We start from the raw sequence: 24717 nt of genomic DNA on the forward strand, positions 1-24717 counted from the left end.
CCACTGCAGGTTTCTGCTCTGAAAAACAAGTTGCTGCCACAGAGGTTCCTGTCCTTCCCGACTTCCACTCCCCAAACATAATAAATGCACCTGTCTTCCCGCAGTTCACGAGTTCAGCGTGGGCTGGCTGGTGCGGACCATGTGCTGGGCACTGCGGATGTACAGACGAGGAAGGCAGGGCCCTGCCTGGAGGAGATCACTGACTGGTAAGGAAGACAGGCACATTCATGACTAACCCAGAAGCAAAACACAAAATGTTAAGATCCATAAGCAGGGGAGAAGCAGAGTAAAGGGAGAGCTCTGAGGAGGGAGAGTCTCCTCTGGGGGCAGAGGGTAGCACAGGGAACACCCTTGAGTCAGGGGAGCTCCCAGTGTATTTTGTCTCCTCCTCTATCACAGCCCTCAGCTCACTGGACCACAAACATGTCACATGTTCGCTTTCCCCACTGGGAGGTGAGCTTCCTGGGCAGAGGCCCCATGTCAGACAATGATTAATCCGTCTTGGTTGGTTCAAAGGAGTGTCTGCGGGTGTGTTCTCAAGATGGCATGAAATACCACAGGTCTAGGGAAAATGAGAAGGGTGGGTGAAGCTGGAGAAGTAAGGTGGGGCTGGGGCCACTACAAATGCCAGGCAGAGAAGCTGAAGTTTAATTCAGTTGGCAACAGGGAGCTACGGAAGGTTCTAAGGAGAGAGGTGAATTGGCCCAAGACTGTGTTTTAGAAGATCATTCCGACAACAACTTGGAAAAGAGACTGGAGACGGGGTGAGCAATTGGAGGGCCTCTGCACTGGTTTACACAAATAAAAGCTGCTACAGGACTGAACGCAGGCAGTGGTAGTGGAGCTGGGAAGGGAGGAGCTGTGCAGCCCACCTAGAATCGGCCCTTTCTCTGCCCCTCCCCCACCAGTGCCTGGCTTCTACCTCTACTTAGCACTTCTGTCGGGTCCTGAGGCTCCATATGCCCTGAGGATGATGCCTCTTGCTTCTTCATCAGTCTGCCCCTGACAAAAATCTATACTTCGCAGGGCCTGAAAAGTGAACTCGTCTGCCCTGGGTCGTGCTGTCATTTTAAAGCCAGTACGTCGAGGTACTGGTGCCCTGGTGCTACCGCACTGGGCCTGGCACATAGGAAGTCGTAAGGGGGCATTAGACAACAAAAGGAATTTAGCACTTCCAAATAATAACAGAGCACAGGTGCTTGGACAGAACGACATAGTATTGTAAGACTCTGAGCCTAGAGAAACCAGTGTTTGCCCAGTAGAAACCACCAAATTCAATACCAAGAGCCCCAGTAGCAGGCCGGACTGCAGTTAGACACTGGCGAGTTCTCCACATGGGTAGCTCTCCTTTCCACATCCTGTTTGGCGAATAAAGGAGAATGAGCAAGGAGAGACCAAAGGTAAACCAAGTCATGGGACACATAGCTCCTCTACGGAGGATGGAAGCTCCTTGGAGATTTCCTCAGTAAAATGACAAGTGACGGCAGAGAGGGCGAGGTGTGCGTGCTCTGTAGGAGGGGTGCTGGTAAGACAGGAAGAGGAAGAGCAGAATGGGCTTGAAAACTCAGAAATGAAAACTCTGGCTTGAAAACTTGCCTTGAGCTCCAAGCTTCATGGTCATTTCTCCCATTTGCTTGAACTTCTTGCATGCACGCTGTGCGGCTGATGGGAACATCAGCTACTTTACAAAGGGGGGTGCCAAGCAGGGCCTGTGCTCCGAGGCTAGCTTTGCCCTTTATTAGCAGGCCAGTCTCTGGGCCTCAGTGTCCTCATCTATAAAATGGAAATAATATCAACAGCGATCTCTACCAACAGGGTCACAGGGAGGACTAGCGGGGACAATGCACAGGCACATAGCAAACCTATCAATAAAAGTAGGTTTCTTTTTCCCTTGGACTGAAATCGCCATTTGTTGACAGGAGGGCGATAGCACAGAATCTGACACACATGAAACCATGGCATAAACCACCACAGGCTGGAAAAATGCAACGTCCCACAGCACTTGGCTCCGACATTTCCTGGATTCAAGAAGAGGTACACTTGAAGACAGCTCTGGGGGGTCTGGGCAAACACTCAGTAAACAACATGAACTCACCAACAGCCATGAGGTAGCCCGAAAGCTGCCCCTGAACCCATGCTGTTGGTGCCAGAGAGGGATCAACTACTCGTGGCCAATTCACAAACATAAAGCCATCTCTGCCTCCCCCTGGACAGCTCACCTCCTCACGTTCGGTGCCACGACACAGTGGTATTTATAGCTGGAGATGCCAAAAGACGAGCTCTTTAAGAGGAAGTCACTGCGAGCGATTCTCAGAGCCGCCACATTCAAGTCAAGATGGAGTTTCAAGACACACGGGAGAGTTCTCTCAGGGTGAATGAATCCCCAAACCCACCCTGGCCCTTCCAGCCAGATCTGCAGACAGGGCAGCAGCTCCAATTTAAAAATTAACCAGCTGATTGGAATTCGAAATGTGGTCTAGCCAACCTCAAGTTGGTTTTTTTTTTTCCCCTGTCTCCTCCCAAAAAAGAAGTGAAGAGGTGGGGGAGAGCGTTTTTCAACTCACTTTCCTCAAACTGGCGCCACGGTTCTTCTCTGGATCTGCTCTGCCAATTTCCATATGTTGCCTAGATTTCTTGTGTTGTTGTGTTTAATAACCCCAGAGATTTATCAACATTCCAACTTGGAGGATGAACAGTCTATAGATTCAAAACCCATGGTTCTCAGACCAAGAACTCCATGTCTCACTTATGAGGACTTTCATCGATTTTTAAAATCAGAGTCCGTGAGGGCTGCCACCGCCTCACAGCCCCTCTGCGGTGCCTGAAGAGCCAAGCAGTGTTTATGGTTGCTGAATGAATACACGGATGAATGAACAATCTCTAAAAGAGGAAAACAGTCATTACACACCAAGTCCCATACATACCACTGGCTCCTTCTGGTATACGTGCTTCCCTCCTCTGAGGCCCTTTCAGATCTAGGAGTATAATAATCATCAAGAAACTTACTTTCTTCTCTTCCAGCCCAAGTGAAGCTGACATTACAACCTAGTTACAACTTCCTCAGGCCTATACTCTTGGGGAATAATCACCTAGTCCCTTCCCTCAGGTAATGAAAAGCAAGCAAACAAACAAAATAAAACCTAATCAGCTACACAGGTTTCCCTTTTCTACATACTTCTCCTCATTCTGTTTTCCAGGACCCAGCTGTCACCAGGTGTTGTGAATGAGTCTACACCACTGCACCCTAGGGCTTGTCAGGGGGTGGTGAAAATGCGGTCTGTCAAAAAGAACCCGGGGTGCCAGTGGGTTTTTAGTTCTTCTTCCGCTCCTCAAGTGCAAACCTACTTTCCAGAGGCCACAGGAGGTGCTGGAAAGGAACTACGGTCATGGGCCAGAGCTCTCATCCACTGCTCATTTGCCATGGGACCCTAGGCAAGTCACTTCTCGGTTTCAAGCCAGTTTCTTTATCTGCCACATTTAAATATAACATGCTGGCTTCATCTTTCAGGCTAAATGTGAGAAAGCAAAGGAAGCTAGAAAAATTGGGAAAGGGCTTAAAACTACACCATCTTCATTCAGCTCCTAACCCTGGTCTTCCCTTCCAAGTGGAGAGCAGGCTGGCTGGCTGTCTCTGCCCACTCTGGGGTACCCCCAACCCCCAGCAAAAAGGCTGCTCCCCAAAACGGAAGTGATACTTTCTTTTTCCTCTCATGTCTGTACTCAAGTCTCCTACTACTAGCTGGGAAAGAAGGTTCACTGACTTCTCTTTACAAAGGAAAAGGTGCCTCAATGTAGCAGAAAGAACTTGGTGTAGGAGGCTGAATGAAGGGCTGGTTTCTTGTCCTATCACCAGCTGAACCTCAGTGTCCTCATCTGTCAAAATGGGGATGAGACCACCTGCCTTGCTGATTCGTCAGGGCCCTGAGAAAGCAGGAATGGGAGGTCTGGTCTTATCCTGACCAGAAACTCTTTCCTTGCCCTCAGCTCTCACTCAGAGAGCCTTCTGGGAGATTCAAAAGGGGTGTGGAGGCTGAGGGATGCTGAGTGCCACTACCTCTTTACCTCTGCCACCTAGCCAGGAAGGGGCAGGAGAGAGTGGTGCCCAGTGATCAAGGCCTCCTCATCCTGTCCAGTGATGACCCGGATGGGACAAGGATGTCAATTCCTTCTGTGAAGAGCGACTCACACCTAGAAGAGTCTGACAATATCCACCTTGCCTCCTCAATTCGAGGAGGCACCAAGGGCCTTAAAGGAAGCGAGACAGAGAAACTTAAGGAGACAGAAGGCGCAGAGAGGGGAAGGACCCTAGAGAAGGTGAGAGTCAGAGAAATAAGAGTGCAAAGGAGGGGAGAGAAAAGAAAAGTGAAGGGGCCAGGAGAACAGACAGAAACAGAAAGAGGACGACAGACAGATAAAGAGCGATGGAGACAGACTGACAGCGCGGGAGTGTCGGGGAGGCGGGGAAGACAAAGGGGACCATCCGCTGTTTTTAACTGGTCTGGCCTTTTCGAGACACCCCATCCCCAAAAGAAAAGCCTAGGGGGCGGGAGGAGGAGGCCGAAGCGAGCAGAGGCTCCCCCCGGCCCCCTCCGCCCCGGGTCCCTGCCCCCGCCCAGGTCCCGCCGTCCCTCCCGGCCCGCTCGCTCACCTGCCAGCGCCAGGATCTGGGCCTTGTGGAGCAGCAGCGCTCCCCAGTCGCGGGGGGCGCGCGGGGGGCTCTCGGGCCCGGCGCCCAGCTCCTCCGGGCCGCGGTACACGGCGTACACCTTCTGGTTGTCAAAATCCAGCCGCGAGCGGGGGCTGAAGTCGCGCACGCACNGCGGGGGGCGGGTGAGGGGGGTTTGGAAGCGCACCGCCACTCGCAAAGTCAGACCCGAGCAATCACAGCCGGAGCGCGATTCGCGTAGGGAGAGGAAAGGGCAGGGAGATTGAATTGCAATAATAATAATAATAATAACAACAACAACAACAACAATAGCATTGCAGGAGAAGAAAAAATGCATTGACTAAAAGTCGCGCTGCGTGCGGGGAGTATTGTATTGCTTCAACAATCGCGCTGCAAAACAAATGGAATCGCAACAAAACTGCATTGCAAAGGAGAGAAGAGAGTGTGAGAGAATGAACGTAGGGCCTGGGAGGGGGGCAATCTTGTTGGGATCCTTAATTGTAAACTTGCACTTGCAAGCGAGCAGAATTTTGGAGTGTTTCAAATAATTGTAGCCACTCCTCTTAGCCCCTTCAGCTCGCGCATCTTTTCTTTTTCTTCTNTTCTTTTTCCTTTTTTTTTTTTTTTTGCAAAACTGCCAGCTCCTGCTGTGGGGAGGGTCAGTCAGCCAGAAACGTTCCCCCAGAGCTGCCAAACTAGTTCTGACCAGAGCTGGGGCTTATCTGGGATTTCCAGTTGGGCCGGCTGGCTGGGGTGGTGGAGGGTTTAGTCAGGGGCAGCTCTCAGCCAGAGGGAGCAGGGGGCGCCCCTCTGCCCTGTAGTCTACCTCCACTGAAGCACCACTCCACCGCATGCCTTTCTTTGAGTTGGGACCAGTTGGAACGAAGCAGGGAGTGGAGGGGTGCTCTGAGGGAGGCAGCCCCAGGATTAGCTGGGCATTTTGGAGCACCTTGAGTTCAGGAATGGGACTCCATGGAATACCAGTCTTTGCTCTGTCCCCAGTATCATAGGCAGAAGAGAGCCTGGAGGGGCTTGGGTGCCCCCAGACAAGCCATGAACAACTAAAAAGGGGCTGAGTGGGCTCTGCTCACAGGAGCCACATCCCGCATCAGAGGGGGCCAGCACTCTCACACTGATGCCCCGGAGAGGGTGGGCTTTTATATCAAGTATGGCTACTTATATCCCCAGTTCCCAGCCCCAGGCCTGGCACTTGGTAGGGACTCAAATTTTGGTTGAAGAATAATAATAAATAGAAGTCCAAATTCATCCAGCTATCCAGTAATTCATTCTTGTATTCAAGCAACCAAATATCGTTGGGGTAAGCACTATATGCCAGATCCTGGCTAGGTGCTAGTCGCAGAAAGATGAACAGAATGCAAAAAAAAAAACAAAAACAAAAACAAAAAACCATTTAAGATTCCTTGCAGTGTTAGTATTATCAGAATTTGAGTCTCAGTTTTGAATACCTGGGCCAAAATTAGGTTACTAAATAAGTAACACCTTTCCTGTCCTCGAAACCCTTACAGTCCCGTCCAGGAGTATTAAAAATGTATAAGTGAGTAATTATGTTATAGTGAAAAAGTGTTCTCATAGAGGAATGCTTGTTGGAGGTGGCAGACTTAATTAAATGTTATATTTTTTAAAAATTCATTTAAATGAACTCAAGCTGTAAGAAAAAAACAAAATAAATGCACCAAAATGTTGTTTCATAGTAGTGGTGAGTGATTTTGTTTTCTTTCGTGTTTTGCATTCATATATTTATATTTAACTATTTTCCACAATAAGCAGGTATTACTTTATGATCAGAAAGTCTTACATATTTTTTTTTTTAAACAAGGACTGTACTTGCATTTCAGATCAGCTACACTAATGATGAAGTTGATAAACCAAAGCCTGCAAATTATTTCATTGTGATTTGGGGATAATGTTATACAGGCAAACGCCATTAACACACACCTCCCCGAGCCAAATGCATAGGTCAGATTAAGTTCCCTTAAGAAGTGGTATATATGTGGTTGTAGCCAGATATGACCACGAGTTTCCTGATGCAGATGTTGGTTTGGTGTTGCCCCATACACTTGTGGAAAAAAAGAGATGCCACTCTGAGTTGTTCCAGAAGATTTACCTTGTGATTCTGATTTCTTTGGACTAATCTTACATGAGTTTTTATCTTAAGAATACATTCCTATGGTGGTCAAGGGGAAGTAATGTGTAGCAAGACTTCTGATAACTCACAAGATGGATCATGCAGAGTTAGCCATAATGAACGAAAGTCCATGAAACTCCAAACAGCGTTTGCAAAATAATTTCAAGCAGTTCCATGGCCAACGTCCTTGGCCATCTAAATGAAGGTGACCCCCAAGTATGCTATCAGTCTCATCTTTCTTACCAACTTCCTGGACATAGTACATGCCACACACGTTAAGCTATTTGACGTTTCCCAAGGTAGCGTGTTTTATCAGATCCCAAGCCTTTATGCTTCTGTCCTCTTTCTGGGAAGTTCTTCCTCCCAGAGCACATACTGACATCAATTTCCCCTGAAGACCAGCTCCAGTGTCACCTCCTTTGTGAAGCCTTCCCCAGCCACCTGCCCTCCTCAAGTACAGGTGGTCTTTGTCTCCTGTTTCATGCCAGTACGTTTTATCTTCCCTCATTAGAATGAGCTCCTTGAGAGGGGACAAAAAAAAGCTGAGTAACCTCAGTATCTCAGGTTCCTAGCATATTTAAATGCTTATAAAACAAACGTGTTAAAGACACAGAGAGCAAGAGCAGCAAACCTCCTGCCCGGCTTTTCTGAAAATCTGCCCCCTTTTTTCTGAGTTGTAGCCGAATCCAACTCTGTTTCATTCCCAGTGACCAAAGGGTGGACACTGGTTTTACTCCTTGTGCAACAGATTTGTGAACGTTATTAAATATCACTGTACCCTCAGTCCAAACACATTCCCTATCCCAGTCAATGTAAAGCATTCTCATAAGGAGGTAGTTCCATGACCCAAGAACCCAGAAGAAGAAAAAAACAAACTGACGTGGGTACCAGCACAGTGAACAAGACTCAAATCCGGTTGAATCCCCTTTTCAATATCCCTCTCTAGTGGCCATGCATATGCCTCTTAGACAATTCTAATGTCAGGAAGTTTACTACCACCCCTTAACTTTTGGACACTACTGACTGTGAGAAAGGTCCTTCTTACTTACACGCAGGCAGAACCTTTCACCGTGTAGCTGTCGTACTAGGTCTCATGTCAGCTCTTCAAATATGGAAAACTTGGGATCATGTCTCCTTAGCATCTTATCTATCTTCCGCTCAGACATCTTCACTTCCTTCACCTGTCTCTCCTCATATGACATGGTTTCAGTGATGATACCTGTGATATTTACATTTCCTCCAAAGGTTACTATAACCCATGCATGCCAAGCACCATGTATACATCTCGATTACTTTCATGCCAAACTGTTGAAGAGGGAATGATTAACCCCGTGACAGAGTTGGAAAAATGAAGACTTAGAGCGCAGCAGTTTGGCTCTGGCAGCCCTGGAGAGCCGAAGTTCCATTTGCATTAGAGACAGTTTGCTCTAGAAGCCCTGTGAGGGAAGGACCGGAGGGGGAGGAAAGACTGGGGAGTGGGAGGCCTCTGATGAGGCTGGATGTCCTGTGCCTGCCCCTCCTCAACTCCCTCTTTCTGGGGCCAAATGTATTTTGCCTTTCGTCCAAGTCATTTTAATGGAGCAGAAAATGTACACATCTGGGGCAGCTTTGCAACCGCATCTCCATTGTGCCTTCCTGTTGCGTTTTGCTGAGCCTTGGGTTAACGTCAAGCTCCTTCAGTTTAGCCAGCTGAAGCATGTTCAGTGGCAGCAGCAGGCCTTATGTTTCATATTACTGCATGGAATTCTCAGTGTACTTTGCAAAACTATTTTAAGGAGACCTGGGTTCTGTGAATTTTAAAAGCAATTGGAGCGTGTCTTTTCAACCTCTCCACTAATGACTGATCACATTTTTTCATGATTTTGCCTTTTCCTTTTTCCTGGGATATTTCATTTGACTTTTAAAGTCTCTGTTTAAAATTCCCACTCCTGTCCCCCCGGAAAAGTAACTTGCTGGGCTGTGGTCTCAGGGCCACTGTCTTCTCAGGTAGACTCAAAGAAGTGGATAGGTAGCCAGGAGGCTCTGGACCTGCTGGGAGGCCCATGGTGGGCAATATCTTGAGTTGGGGACTGTCACCCCAAAGCAAGGGCATCAAGCCAGTGTATCCACGTGAACTCCCAATCATGAAGTCTGGCTGGATCTGGTTGTGGGTTTGGGGCAGGGGAAGAGAGTGATAGTAGAGAGGGGGAAGGAAGGAAAGAGAGGAGCTGCTGCTGAGGACAAACTCAAAAGCCAGTGAACACTGTCGAGAGTTAGAAGGAATGCCAATTTGTCATGTAGGTGACAGCTTGGAGGGGCAAAGGAGTATGGGCTTTGGAATTGGCCCAGGGGTTAAATCCTGACTTTGCCCCATCTTTGCTGTGACTTTGGGCAAGACAGTTCATCTCCCTGAGCCTCAGTTTTCTTATCTGGAAAATGAGGCTATCTTCAGGAGGTGTTGTGAGAATTGGGGCAGGAGCTTTTCACCCTCTCTGTGCATCGGGATCACCTGGGAAAATTATCCTGCTCCCAGCTCCTCTCCTCCAAGATCTTGATTCAGTTGGTCTGGGGATAAGGCCTTAATTTTTTTTTTTAATTATCAGATTGTTCTAATATCAGACAAGGTTGAGTACTTCTGAGTTGGAAAAGTTTAAGGTAACACATCAGTCACATAGGAATTGCTCAACATGTTGTAGATGTTATTTTCAGGGAAAATGTACAGGGCTCTGAAATGTCTATGCAACCTCTCTGAGAAACTATCTGAAAAATGACGTACTGGTGTGAAAACAAGGCAAGGTATTACAATCTTAGGCCCCGGATCCAAATCCTGGCCAATAAGTAAGGCCTATCCTTACTGTGTGGTCATGGACAAGTTTCTTTATCTCCCCAAGCCTCATTTTCTTCAAGGGAATATCAATAAAGCTTCGTAGGGTTATTATGAGGATTAAATGAGATATGTAGATGTAAATGCCTATGTAAAATGACAGTGCCCAACACACAGTGAGTCCTCAATAAATGATAGTTGTTATTGTCATGAGTGTAGCTGTATTTATTATGAGAACTCTTATCCCCATGCTGAGAGTCAGGTACCCAGCAAACATTTCTTGTATCAGATCGAATATAATGAGTTGAACAATGCTTGTAATTACCCAGTGAGTGCCCCACCATACTTCCATCCAAGTGCCACGCCCTTTCCACCACAGCCTGTGGGCAAGGGGTAGGGGGCCCACCGCAGCAGCTCCGATCTCACACGTTCGAGTCTCTGAGGCTCAGGGCCTTGCCCAAACTTGCAGCACACACTTCCAAGAGACTGTGTTTGGAGCCATGCATTCTTTCAAATGGACTTTGTGAAGTATTTCCTTAGAATAAATAAAAAGGTGTACGCATTATATAAAATGTAAAACACAGAAGCATTTATAGCAATTGAGAGCCTTGTGAATTTGCATCTTGGCTTGATGTTTAGATCAAGCAGATAAGGGTCAAGTTCAACCACTTAGATCTCAGCTATGTTATGACCTCACGTGGGTCACACACAGGAGCTGGTCACACAGATGACCTGAACCCTGGCATTTTACTCCGGAAGTATATACTCCACATACGCAACACTGAGCAAACAGATTCCCACTGGTCGAAGACCAAAGAAGTTTACGAATAGGAGAGATTGTCACAAGGGAACAATAGTTGAATTGGTTTTGAAAAAGAAACAAAAAAGTTGGCTTACGTTGGAAGAATGCAACTTGCCTTAGTGATGGATTTCAGTCAGGGGCCCATTAGTTTTAGAAGCTGCCTCTGGTTTTGCTTATCAGATTAACTCATTCTGTTATTTTTCAGCTGAAATGTCACTTTCCCACAAAAGTCCTCCCTGACTTGCTCCTCCCATCACCCTCCACAGACTAGCTCAGGTCCCTTTTACATATTTTCTTTTTTTTTTTTCCTTTTACATATTTTCACAGCTCCTTATATTTTTCTTCATGGGGTTTACCGTAGTATATAATATATATTGATTCTTTATTGTCTGTCTCTGCCAGTAGACCAAAGGTTCCACTAGAGAAGAGACACTCTGTTTTCTTCACTGTTGTATCCTAGCACCTAGTTTGGCCCATGGGAGACCCTAAACAAATATTTGTTGCATAATGCAAGTCTGAAACATAGACCCTGGAGGAGTGGAAAGCCCCCAAAGGTGAGGAAGGAGACGTGTTTCCAAGGGCTTTATTCTGTCCTTCTGAATCTCACCTTTCCTCTCGTGCGTGTGTTTCTGTTTCTGGGCCCCTACTATGTCTGGCTCCCAAGTGTGGACCAAAAAACCATAAAAGTGCCCTTTGTAGTTTTCTTTTAGTACCACTAGATAGGTTGACATTTTCAAAGGGTTGTCTCTAAATAGAAAGAGAAAACAAAATGGGAATAACTACAGATAAATGCACAGAGTGGAAAAATGGTCAAGTTGACAATCACACATACTCGACATAGGCTAATAGCGATACAAATGTAATAGCATCGGGAACCTCACTGGCACAGTCCATGGGCCTCCTGGGAAACGAGATGGTGACTCTGCTTCATCCTACAAGACTAGGCTTCCTTCATATCCTGCTGTTGGCTGAAGTCACTGACTCTCTAACCCCCTACTCAGGGTGATTACAGCCGCATCCTAGTCTCCTGATGATGCCAACATTATTTGGGAGGAAATGGGGCAACCTTCCTTTAAAGACCATATGCTAGTTCCCTGGTTACCATCTCTGCTCATCTTGAACACCTCATGGCTCAGAATGTCTGCCCTTCATAGGTCCTCCTGGGGTCAGGGTGTAGCCCACATTGTCATTCACTCTTAGGCTTCTCTTTGGTAACCCTGGGCTGCCATTCTGGTCAGAAGCAAAAAAGGGAACATTCATTCAGAAAGTTAACTCATCTCCAACGCACACAGCAAACCATGAACAATTCTTTTTCTTAAGAATGTCTCCTAACCAGACCATAAATTCAGAGGAAAGGAATGAAAATGGAACTAACAATTACTGATTTCCATGATAGAAGCTGTCCTGGTTGCTTTACATCTTAACTCCTTTCATCTTTTCAAAACAACCCATAAGGTTGATACTATTATCATCTCTGTCTTTCTGAGGAGGAAACTAAGACTTAGAGAGCTGATAGAAGTTGTTTACAGTCACATGGAGAAGGCTGTTTCTTGATGCAAAGCTTGGGTTTCAGGGCACGTTTTGATGTAGGCCTTGCCTCAGAGTTTCCTGGGGCAACAGGAGCTAAAGTATCTGTGGAGTTTAATCCCCTTTTCTGAGATAGATAGCCTCATTTTAAAGTTAGGGAAACTGAGGCATAAGGATGTTAGGTAAATTGCACTAGGTCACACAGAAGTAAATGGTGGAGCCAGGATTTGTGACTCAGTTTGCTTGGCTCTAAGGCCCCAACCACAGATTTCCACTCCAATTCGGGTTTACCCTGAGTCTGACTCTTGCCTCAGTGAGGGTGCTGTGTGCCCTCCTAGCTAGCATGGGGAGATGATGGTGCGTCCATCCTCAAGGGTCACTTGCTGGTTTTCTAGGGATGTCCAGACCACCTTGTTTGGTCCAGGGGAGACCCTGGCTGGCACTATCTCAAAAAGCATTGGACTTCATTGACATTTTCGTTCTATGTTCTTGTGGGTGGGAGTGTACTAGATTCAATCCATGGTATAAAGAAAGCTTTCCTTTACTTACTCAAAACCAGTTTCTTTCTTTAGTAGCATAATAAGGTCATCTATTATGCCAGGCCAGGAAAAAAAAGTTATTGACCTCTGAGTGTTTCTATTATTATGGAAAAATGGCTCCTGTATACAATATACAGCATATTTTCTGTTGATAGTTCTTTATCACATACTCCTTTTGTGCTGGAGGTAGGTGGTTGGAGCACAGAATATCAAAACCCTACCTTTTTCACTATCAGCCATACCCTTATTAACATGGGGAACAAACGGCAAGAAGAGAGGAAGAAACAATCAACCATTAAGAGAAAGACATTTTTTCTAAAACATGGAATGGGCAGGAGCAAGACACACAGAGGCTTATGAGACTCTAGACAAAGTGGTTAGGAAGACATGTAACTCAGCTGGTAGGCACAGTAGGTAATGCCTGGACCCCACCTCCACCCTGAGGACACATCCACACTGCTGGGCCATCACATGGTTTCTGATCATTAGGCTTTGCTCCTGGCTCTGGGATCCATTCTGGAGAGGTAACATGGCCCAGGAAGAAATGAGGAGGCAATAATAAAAGTAAAAAGTGCACAGACTTGGAACTCAGATTTGGGTTCAATTAATATTCTATCGCCAAGGTACTTTGGGACCTCAGGCAAATGTCTGACTCTCCGGTTTTTCCACTATCAAACAGAGGTCTATATTATAAGGCTGTCACAGGCTCTAACAGACTGTGCATGTCAAGTGCGGGGCAGGCACAATGCCTCATCCATGGTAGGTGCCCCAACCTATCAGGTGTCTTTTCATTCTCTTCTTCTGAGACAGTCTCTATTGCCTTTTCCTTTTAGGAGGTCACAGGGTAATGACAAGAATGGATCCCCATAAGCCAGCTATTTTGGGATAAAGGAACATACCCCCACCCCCACCCCACAAGACTGGGTAATATTACCCACCATCCCTTCCTGGCCCACGATGGGGCAGGATGCCTTCTTTCAAAGCTGGGACCTTACTGAGATCTGTACTTTTATGAAGTTTTGGGACTTAAGCTGAGCTTGGGGTTTTATTGTCTGCTTTTAAAATTATGTTCAGATTTTGTATATTTAAAACACGACTTTGGAATTGTGAAACACAGTGTTCTCAATCATAAAAAAGGATGAATTATGTTATGCCTTTCTGTTCCCATTTCTGGGTTCTTTTTTTGTCTTCTTGTATGAATTTTTCTGTGATGCCCTGCCTTATGTCTTAACTCATCTGGGATACTTGCTGTGAAAATTTGGGCAAGATTCTTAACTCCTGTAAAACCGCTTCATTCATTCATTCATTCATTCATTCACTCATTCATTCACTAATGAACTATTTGTTGAGGATTTATATACCAAAAACTTTGCTTAATACTTGGGATACAGTAGAGAACCAGCCAGACTGAGCTTTGTCTATAAAATGGGTAACTAAACTTACCTATTAGGACTGTTGAAAGGAGTGAATGAGACAATGTATGTAAAAGAGAGAAAGAGGCAAAGAAAAGGACTGAACTTTATTGAGCTCCCTACTCTGTCCCCAGTAATGCTACATGCTTCACCTACAATCCTCATAATAACCTTGGAACACAATTCTTATCCTCCTTTTTACAGATACATCCACTGAGGTTCAGAAAGGAAAAGTGAGGGCCCAAATCACAACCTAGATTCAAACCTGGTATGAAGTTCCCACTCTGCTATGTCGCCTCCAGTGGTCCCCGGTATACTACTTGCCATTCGATAGGTATGTCAGTCCCCATCACCAACCAGCTCCATGCAGAATGTGAGGGTTTGTACCCCTCTTCCTGCTAGCTGATACATCTGATAACACCCATTGTGGTTTGGGTAGAGTAAGGGGTACTTGAATGGAAAATCAAAATCCTATTCCTTAAGGAACAAGATATACACATTAAATTTACAAAGTCAAATTTTCCATTGAATATGCAAATAGTTACCAACAACTCCAAGTCACCAGGGGAAGAACTCTGGTCCTCTGGCAGACAGACTCATCAGCTTAGCAGACAGATGGGACATGGACTCTTGGCAAGAGAAACATTCTTTTTCCCAAGCCAACCCATTTCTGTTGCTATGACCTTTAAAGATGAAGTGCTCAAAATTCTATCCCTCCGACTCTTACCTGTCCCCAGGTGGAGAAAGGCCTCAACTGCACAGACATCAAGGTGCATTTTTTCCACTTGAGATGCTCAATGTCCATGGAAAAAATAATCTGCCAGGAAATGTTCACTTAGGGGCTGCACGCTTTCAAGAGGCAGAAAGCAGAGGAAACAAAATCATTGTGCTTACACTTGGCAAACGGGCTGCAAAACTGCCCCAAGCTAAGAAAGCTGGACCTCTGCACCCTTTTCTCTTCCATCTCTCTGTTTGGATGGGTCACAGAAAAAGCACACAATGGAGGAGCCAGCATAGGAGCCAGATAAGCTCTGTGCACATGGGCTTAACTTTCTGAGCAGATACTTAATCTTTGGTATTAAGAAAAGGAAGGGCCATGCCAGAGAGCGCTTGTTTCCACTGAGAAAACTTGTGAGGGTTATCAGAACGAAAAGACAGACACAGAAGAAACAGAGCAGAGCTTTGCATGCAAAGAAGGGAAGAGAAAAAAAATCTTTTTCCTTGGCATGGAGAAATTTCATCCTGAAGGTTCTTTTTTTTTTTTTTCTTTTCTTGGCAATGTAATAAACACCTTAAAATAGAGTTATAAAACGGAAACAGATTCTATAGAAGCAGGAAACCAAGAATAGTGACTTCAGAGAACTTATAGCCCAAAGCTCTCATTCTAGAAATGATGAAACTGAGGACAGAAGGACAATGATTACCCAAAGCCCAAGAGTTTGTCTTTGACCAAGTCATTCCTGGAACCCAGGTCCTGGTGGGCCTTTCCTCTGCCTTACATTCCCATGCCTTCTCTTGATTACAGGGGGCAGGCTTCAGGGGAAGGTGATCTTATCTGTGCCCATGGCATCAGCTTACCTAGTCCTAGAGAAACATAATTCATCATGTTCAAGTGTTCGCATCAAGAAGAAGCCTCTCCTGCTTGGGGAAGGCATGGTGAGGAAACCTCCCAACTCTCTCCCCTTACGTGCACCTTGCCCTGAAGTGTCTCTCCAGTCCTGCTGCCATTCCCATGCTGCCGCCTCTATACTGTCTTCTATCCCCCTCCCCCCATCAGGGCTGCTGTGGATTCTCTAACACATCATCCAAAGCATGATCCCAACCCATTTTAGGGGGTTGCTCTAAGCATAGGTGAAGCAGTCTAGACTCCCAACAAAGCTTAACTGAAACCAGGATGAAAGAAAAGGCAGCAGAATGTAGTGGAGTGATCTGAGCTTTGAAACCAGACAAACCTGAATTCAAATCCCAGCTGAACAGTGCGTTAGCTGTACAGACCTGAACAAGGCATCTGACTTCTTTGAAGTTTGGTTTCCTGACCTATAAGGCCAGGAGACTTATCCTCCAGGGTTTTTGGTACAATCAAATGAGAGAGCAAACAGAAAGCATTTAGCCCAGATCTTTGTATGCACTGGGCACTGGCGTATACAAAGCATTAAAAACATCTGATTTAGAAAGCACAGGTTTATAGTCACTCACTCAAAAAATATTTCCTGGGCCACCTTCTCTGCGCCAGACCTTGTGCCAAGTGTTGGGATGAAGACAAATAAGAAATGATCCTTCCCCTTCAGGAAATAATTTTTTCATGGGTGTTATGGGTTGAGCTGTGTCCCCCCAAAAGCTTTGTTAAAGACCCAAACCACAGTATCTGTGGAAATGGGGTGTCTGTAGATGTAATCAAGTTAAGAGGAGACCATTAGCGTTGGCCCCAATCCAATATGACTGATATCCTTGTAAGAAGAGAAAAACGTCGCGTGAAGACAGAGACACGTAGGGATAAGGCCACATGCCTGCAGAGCCAGAGATGGGGGTGAGGCGGCTGTGAGCTAAGGAACACCAAGGACGGATGGCCACCACCAGAAGCTAGGTAGAAGCAAAGAAAGAGGGAGCCTAGCTCTGCTGACACCTCGCTTTTGGACTTCTGGCCTTCAGAAGAGTGAGGGGATAAGTTTTGGCTGTTTTAAGCCACCCAGTTTGTGGTACTTTTTTTTCAGCAGCCCTAGGAAACTAAATCATTTGGGAGACATGCAAGGGAGCAAATGCAGTAGTTATGACAGAAGTGGAATAACAGGGATTGAGTTCATTGAGCTGAGCCTGGTACATTGATTCAATTATGTAATCTTGGTTAAACCAGGAAGACTTCTTGTGAGGCTCAGTGTTAACGGAGGTCTGTGTAAGTGGAGGCAGTTTGTCCAGGAGATGGACAGCCTATGTCTTCTTGAGGAACCCAGGGAAGGCTTCCCAGAAAGGAGAGTGAGATCTGGTACCTGAGGGATGGCCAGAAGCTCGGCAGATACAGGGTAGGGAGAGGGGACACCATTTGTGCTAGAGAGCCCGGTGTGTGCAGAAGCAGAAAAGTGTGAACTGGTTTTAGAATCTGGGGGAAAGTAAAATATGTAATCACTGCAGGAGCTCCGTGCTGATATTGATCTGTCTTCTAGACTTTCTACTCCACGTTGATATTCCACAGACGCCTCTTACACAAAATGTTCCAAATTGAACTAGACCCTGCTTTCTATCCCTACCCATATCTCCTCCTGCCTGTTCTCCTGCCTGCCCTGATTTGGTGACTGGCCCGCCACCCGCCCATCTAGCCTGGCTAGAGGTCTCAGAGTGCCTGCGTACTCCACTCTTGGAAGTTGACTTTCTTTTCATCTCTGATTTACACCATCATTTCTGAGCTTTACTATCTCTGGTTCTAATGGATTCTTACTTGGCACGAGCTCCCAACTCTCCAGCTGTGTCTCTCGGCCATATTCCTTCCAGCCAAGCCTCTCTGCCAGATAATTAATGATCTGTAAACAAATGCTTAATTGCACCAGGGGAGCACATATTTAAAGAAACTCTGTGATAAAGCAAAGGACCCTTTTTATAACATGAAGAACATTTTTCTCACAAACTCTCCTCCACCTTCGACTTATTATTTAGTCTGCATTTTTGTCTCATGTATTAATTCTCAAACTCTTTACAGCAGAATCTGTAAAGCAAAAGGGCAAAAACCTGCCCAAGGGACAGATGGTATCATCCTGAGGTGCAGACATGTCAGGTGCTTCCTTCCTGAGACACTCCTTTCTTGAGACTTGGCCCTTAGACTCAAGAATTGGGCACTTGCTAGGAGAAAAGAAATTTTGGCTCCTGGCAAGCAGGCAAAAAAAAAAAAATGTGGACTTACTAAGAATCTAACATATGCCTGCCTCTTTTATTTATGTTCTCTCATTTTCCTCTTCACAACACCCCCATGAACTGCTCCCCATTGTATAAATAAGAAAGTGAAGCACCTTGCCCAAGCTAGTGGCAGCTAGTCAGGGGGAATGGCTGAGATTGAAGGGGGTGCCTGGACTCGATGCAAGGAGATGATTGCCTCTCGGACACCCTTTCGAGCTGTTTGAGTTATCTAGTCAGCCATATTGCCTTTTCAGAGGGGATAAGAAGTCCTGAGTCAGAGAGTATGCCTTCTGCCCAGCCATGCTGATTCCCCGAGTGGGTGGATACCCCAAGCTTGGTGGGCAACAAGCCGCAGTGGAAACTTTTCTGTTTGCTGCTGTGTGGGGGCTCTACCCGCATGCTGGGAGTCAGTGCTGGGTGCTGCTGTGGGAGGGCCAACCCAGCCACATAGGCCTTTCAGAGAGGAAGCACCTTGGCTTGGGTCTGAAATTGAGCCTCCTCTAGGGAATTTGAAAAGGTGATTTTTGTGCAGTTCTTAATGGCCCAGATGTTCCTAAAAGAGGAAGCACAGCAACATTTTTAGAATACTTAGTGGGGTGCAGCAGAACCCAAGGACTGTACCCACAGAAACTCTCTGCCTTCAGAAAGTGTTGCATCTGAAAATACTCAGTGGTCGCGGAGTAAGCACCTGCCCCAGGCCAGGCCCCGCGCTCTGTCCTGGATTGCCAACCTCTCCCTCTTGGAGGGTCCCTTCCTCTCTGTGTTTACACGTGCTCAAGTCTGTCCCAACCTTGAAACACGCCACCTCAAAGCCCTCACTCATCTCTGCCTCACCTTTAGTTACTTCCTTCTCTTCTCTTTGTAAGCAGAACTTTCGGAAGGAAAACAGTCTACACTTACTATCAGCATTCACTCCCTCCTGTTCACGCCTCAGCCCCACTGCAGCCTGGCCTTTGCTTTTACTGGTTAGAAGCTCTCCAAGGTTACCAAAGACCTACCAAGTTCAAGGGCACGTTTCTTCATGTGGTTTCAGCAGCATTCACACTGTTGACCTGGCCTTCCTCCAGAAAAGTTTTCTCCCTTTGACTTCAGTAGTCTTGATTTCCTTCCTACCTCTTTAATAATCCTCAGTCGACATGGTAGGCTCCTCCTCTTTGGCCCACATTTTAGACGTCAGATTCCCTCAGAATTCTGCCCTTTTTCTTCTGTTTGCTCGCACACTTAGTGCAGCCTTCTCTCCTGAGCTCCCAACACGTGTGCATACAGCTGCTTTGTAGCCACCCGGACTTGGAGAACTGAATGGCATCTCAAATATTCCAAACCCAGCTCTTCAAACCTTTCTCCCAAGCCCATTTCTTCTCAGATGTTCTGCATTTTAGTAAGGAAGACCGTCATCCACCACGACCAGGTTACAGGATTTTAATCCTGTCTAGTCTGTCCTCTACTGACTCTCTGGGTTCAGCTTAGGCTACGTATTCCTCCATTCTCTGCTGCAACCAAACTGGCTGCCACCTGGTTCTCCTCCCTCTTCTTAACTTTTCATTTTGAGATTATAGAGTCACATGCAGTTGTAAGAAATAATCCGGAGAGATCTTATGAGCTCTTCACCCAGTTTTCTCCAAGGGTAACATCTTGCATTCTCTAGTACGATATCATACCTGGAAAATTGACATTGATACGATCCATTCTCCTTATTCATATTTCACTACCTTTACGTGTACTCATCTATGTGTGTGTGTGCGTGTGTATTTAGATACTCAGTTCCACGCAATGTCATCACATGTGCAGATTCATGTGACCACCACTGCAGTGACGACATAGAACACATCCAACAGGAGGCTCCAGCTAGCATTCTTGTGGTTCCTTCAGTGGGCCAACTTTCTTTTACTTCCAGGTCTTCACACAAGTTTTTCCCCCTATACCCTTCATTTGGTCAATTATTAGTTATCTTTCAGGCCTCAACTTAAACATCAATTCCTCAAAAAGACTTTCTCTGATGCACACTTAGTTAAGACCCTCGCTCTCTGTTCCGTGAGTACCCTGCACTCCTCTCCCATCATAGCACCTGTGTCCTTGTCACTTGAGAGTTAGGAGCCTGCACGAGGGCACAGGTGGTGTGTAGCTAGTTCGTGTCTGTATCTCCCCTACTGAGCACAGTACCTGCAACAAGGTCATTCCTCAGTTAAAATGGGCAGGGGTAAGAAATTCATGAGAACTGATGAGTCGGGGGGAGCTCCCTCCCTCAAGGAGCTCTTAGTCATGAAACGCCAATACACGAATTAGCGCTGTCTTACAATGAAGCAGCGAATATTGTGAGGATCTGGGGTATGTGTTTTCCTTCCAGCTTCTAGGTATACAGCATCGGGCCCCAGGACCAGAAGTCCTTGAATACATGTGCCCAGAACCCTTTAGCACAGTGTGGCAGGTCAGCTAAGTGGAGCAGACACTGTGGTAATACGCCCAAAGGCCTGATTTCAAAGACCTCAACTGGACAGTTTTCTCAGCCTTATAACCACAGACTGAGTAGCAATCGTGGTCACAGACTGAGTCCTGTTGTTAGCCACAGGATGAGCCCTGACCTTGGCACAGATCCTGACACTAGCCAACCATGTGATAAATATAGCATCTTCTACAAGAACAGGTAAGGCACACAGGTAATGGCAAACTTTCAGGCCAAACACACTCTGACACAAGGAAGGCAGAATCCAAAGCGTATGTCCTGCTAGGCGGGCAATGGCATAAACATCCATTTCATACCCTAAGATGAGAAATAGAATTATTGAGTCCTGACACATTCAAGCTGGAAGGGCCCTTAAAGGCATCATGCTCCCTCACATCACCTTTGATAGCACAGGGAATGGGGGCTGAGCTCACTGTATACAGGAGTACAGACGTTAACATCTCACATCTAGCTTTAGACGCAAAAGCCTTCGTTCTCATTTCTAAGTTTTCTCTAATTAATTTTATCAAAGCATAACTGACCTTTGACTCAGAAACATCAACCTGAAGATTTCACCTGGCCTCCAGCTAGCCCTCTCCAATGTACTCCCCCCACCAGCCCAACTGACCCATTTAAAGCACAAAGCTGGCCAGGTTACTCTCTCCCTTGAAACCTTTCAGCAGCCTCCCATCACCTTCAGGATGCAGTCCAGGTTCCTTAGTCCCCAGATTCAGCACAGCCCTGCTTCCCCTCCAGCCTTCTCTCTGGCATCTCCTCACATCCCACTTTACTGAGCACACCATGGTGTTCTATGCTGCTGTTGAAGTGTGCCTCTTCCCAGAATGTTTTTCTCACCAATATTTGCCTGGTTAACTGTTTCTTAACCTTCAAGCTCCACCTTAGCCATTATTTCTTCCAGAGAGCCCTCCTGGAACTCCTGAGTTGGGTTACTGTCCTCTCACCCTGTCCTATCACCTTGCCCTCTCCCCCCACTATGCCACTTAGAACCTCTGACAGGGACATGTTATCTGTGAGGCCGCATCTCCAGATGCCCGGGCTTCCGCAGGACAGGAACTGCATCTTCCTTGTCCCTCTCCGTGCCCACCCCAGGAACTGGCACAAGTCTGCTGGAAAGGGAACACTAGTTCGTGACTGACCTCCTCTGAGGGTTAACTGTGGGTACCGGCTGGTAGGTGCTTCCCATGTGTCATGTCACTTCATTCTCCTCATAGCACCAGGACCACTGAGTACTCTGACCAAGCCCTCCACAAACCAGAGTAGCGACTGCGAGTGTCGCCTTGAGGCTCTAGGGATACCCAAAGACAGTCTCTAGGCCTTGGCCTTGGCCCCCCCTCCACCACAACCCATGGCCACTACTCAAGTCTGCCCTCTCACCTCACACCTAGACTTGCTTCTCTACCCAGCCCTTTCAGATAGGATTCAGGGTCAGACTCTTTGCCTGTCCTTCATTTTCACGTCCACCTCAGACACTGGCTCTCACCCTCAGGATCAAGCTCTGCATTCAGCATACCAAACCTGTTCTACCCCAGGGGACAGCCAAGGCTCTAGACCTTGCATCCCAACCCAGCATTCCAGGTCCTGGAATGATCACCGTGGGATTGATTACATGACTATTCCAAGGACAACAAGGAAGCTCAGTTAAGGAATGTGCCCAAGATCACATGGCCTGGGTTCTGCCCAATGCCAAGAGCCAGACTTAGCGTCTCCTCTTGTGTGGGGGGCACACTCCCTCTTCTTTCAAACAGCCTCCTTCTGTAGCCCTTTGAATGCCTGCCTACATGTCCATTTCACACCTTGGTTGTGAGATGCCCAAGCTGGGGCTGTTACCTAGCACCATCCCCTGGTGTCCAGCCTGGCATAGAGATGAGCCTTGGGAAAAGCATGGGAAAGGCACGAATCTTGGGATCTTCCTTTGCATTTGGTTTGGGACCAAAGAAGCAAAGCTTCTCTAATGCTGCCCCAACAAATGCATTTTCTTGTCAATTTTTTGTAATTGATACTAAATCTCTCTGTAAAGAAACACACACCCTCAATGTCTTAAGGAAAGCTAGTCATGGTATAAGTGTTTAAATAAAGGAATTGTGAAATCTGCGGGAAAGTACCAATCTCTACTTTATCCCTTCTGTCCTGAGGACATCAAGCTTTCAGATGAAATGATCTGAGGCTGTGAAAAGAGAAAATGCTTTGGAGTTACATAAAGTTGGGTTAAAAGTTGGCTTTGCCTCCCAGGAGCTGTGGGCCTTAGGAAAGAAACCTGAGGGTCGTTCTATGCTCTACCCTTTTCCTTACTCGCACCAGCCAATTTCTCAACAAGTCCTGCCAGTTTCACCTTCTAAATGGTTCTTCTCCAATCTCCACCTCAATTGTGAGCTAGTCCGGTGATTAAGCACTTAGGCTCTGGAGTGAAACTGTCTGGACTTGAATCCAAGTTTTCTTATTTACTATGCCATCCTGGGAAATTGACTTAATGTCTCAATGACTGTTTCCTCATCTGCAAAATGAGGATTAAAAATCTTGGGTTGCTAACAGATTCAATGAAATAATCCCTACCAAGTGCAAGCATAATTCCTGGCCCAGAGTCAGAGCCTGTAAACACGAATCTTCTTATTATCTCTTATTACCTCCTCTGTTCAGGCCGTTATCATCTGCAACTCCACACTCCCCTCTGCCCCTTGCTTCCCTTGCTCCTTGCTTCCTTCAACCCCTTACCAGTCCTACAAGGTTTCCTGCCTGGTTTCTCTTCTCTACTGCCTCTTCTCCAATCCATTCTCTGTGCCATTGCTAGAATGTTCTCTCTAAAAGGCAGATTTGATCATGTGATTTGCAGACAGGAAGCCCTGTGGTGGTGCCCCATTGTCCCCAGATAAACATTGTCCCTAGCTTTGCAGATAAGGCAGGGTTCCCTGCGTACTTCCCAACAATCCTGAGAAGGAAATTTTACCCCCCATCTTATTGCCTCAGAGTGGTTAAGTAAATGTCTCAAAGACCTACAGTTATTTACTGGTCCAGTTGAGATTTGTACCCGTCTTCTGAGCCAGAGCCTGTGTTCTGTGCATTGGCCACACTGCCTTTCCCCACACTGACCATCCACAAACTTACGATAAGCACTGAAGAAGCCAGAGAGGAAGGGCGCTGAGATGAGAAAGAGGAGCTGGTGTGGAGACATCCTGGTGGGCTGCCTGACTGGGGAAGGCTTCCTGGAGAGGCTGGAACTCTGGGGACCTGGAGGGGCAGGGTAGCCGGGGTGATACTGGAGAAAACGCTGAAGCTGTGATTCCAGAACTGTCTGGTGAGATGAAGTGAGATTCAAGTTTGAGTGGAAACATGTGCTTCAGATGCTGCTCTCTTCTTCCCTGACACTGGCAGAACCCCAGGAAGCTCTGAGGTTTGCTTCTCGGTTTCAGTCACTGTTAGTGGGGTTGGAAGTACTATGTTCGGTTGGACGGCTTGCCAGGGCCTCTTTGTTATCCACAGATTAACGGACTCTAGGTTGGTTGGGGAGGGGAGGGGAGTTGTCCCTCTCAAGTTCTTACCCTGCAGTGATACTGCTCAAAAATCCATCCATTTGGTCAGCAAACCTTCCCAGACACCTGGGGGCACCAGGCCCCACGCTGGAAATGCAGAAAACAATCAGAGGTGCTTCCTGGCTTTAAAGTCGTCATGATTTAGTGGGGAGAATATCCCACATATAGTGACAATACTGTGTGAGAAGTGCCCTGGGGCCTGGGGTATGNGGGGGGGGGGGGGTGTGGGGGGGGGGGGGGGGGGGGGGGGGGGTGTGATATACCAGCCCAAGCTTCAGAGTGAGCATATGCCTTTAAGAGGATTACTTGCGTTCATTTTGAAAGGCAAATTTGGGTTATGGCTTTTTGTGATTGTAGTTGCAGAACAATACCTTCTTGCCTGGTGTCATATAGAACTTTCAGAGCATGCAGGGGAGAAGAGCGGCGTGGTAGACTCCCTGGTTCGGGGGACCTAAAATGTAGCTCCAAATAGTCAGTGAAATTGCCCCAACTATAGACCAGGGATAACATCATCACTTCCCAAGATTTCATAGCCTAGCAGAAAGTCTGCAGGTCGCATGAAAGGAGGAACACACTCTCTGGCCATACCCGGGACCCAGGGAGGTAATGCAAAAGGACAGGGGCCTGGGACACAGGCAACTCTGCCACTGACTAGCCATGTGACTCTGCACAGGTCAATTAACCCCACGGAGCCTCAGTTGCCTCTTTCGTCCAGTGGGGACAACATTACCTTGCCTGGTCACTAAATGGTAGCTACTGGTCCCAGGTCTCTCATTTCCATGCTGTATGTCCCCCTCTCAGCCTATTTCCTCATCTGTGAATAAGGCAGGATGGTGAAGCTGTGCGCAGAGAAAGAATGAGAGAATATTCTCTAAGGGCTGTTTAGCTTTGACATCCCATGCATAAAACAACAGCCAGATTGGACTGTTGCTTAATTCTATCCAAACTGCCAGAT

At 46.8% G+C, this 24717-nt stretch overlaps 2 protein-coding genes and 1 long non-coding RNA gene across 4 annotated transcripts in view; all 3 read right to left on the reverse strand.

Moving 5' to 3' along the window:
• Positions 1 to 4812, reverse strand: part of BEND5 (BEN domain containing 5) — a 49735-nt gene extending 44923 nt beyond the window's left edge. Inside the window, exon 1 of one of the 2 annotated variants that reach the window (XR_004622997.1) lies at positions 4649 to 4781. The gene's annotated coding sequence lies outside the window, so the exon portion shown is untranslated. Of the gene's footprint in view, positions 1 to 4648 lie in introns of both variants that reach the window. The other variant, XM_034652246.1, reaches the window with a different exon arrangement.
• AGBL4 (ATP/GTP binding protein like 4) overlaps positions 1 to 24717 on the reverse strand; it is a 1364734-nt gene that overhangs the window by 237873 nt on the left and 1102144 nt on the right. The gene's annotated exons all lie outside the window — the stretch shown is intronic.
• LOC117799749 lies at positions 9735 to 18877 on the reverse strand. Its single transcript, XR_004623001.1, has 3 exons — positions 18776 to 18877; positions 14623 to 14744; positions 9735 to 10150 (listed from the first exon to the last, which is right to left on the reverse strand). It is a non-coding gene; the product is annotated as an uncharacterized LOC117799749 (long non-coding RNA).

Source organism: Ailuropoda melanoleuca, chromosome 2 (assembly GCF_002007445.2).
Source record: "Ailuropoda melanoleuca isolate Jingjing chromosome 2, ASM200744v2, whole genome shotgun sequence".
Classification (NCBI taxonomy): domain Eukaryota; kingdom Metazoa; phylum Chordata; class Mammalia; order Carnivora; family Ursidae; genus Ailuropoda; species Ailuropoda melanoleuca.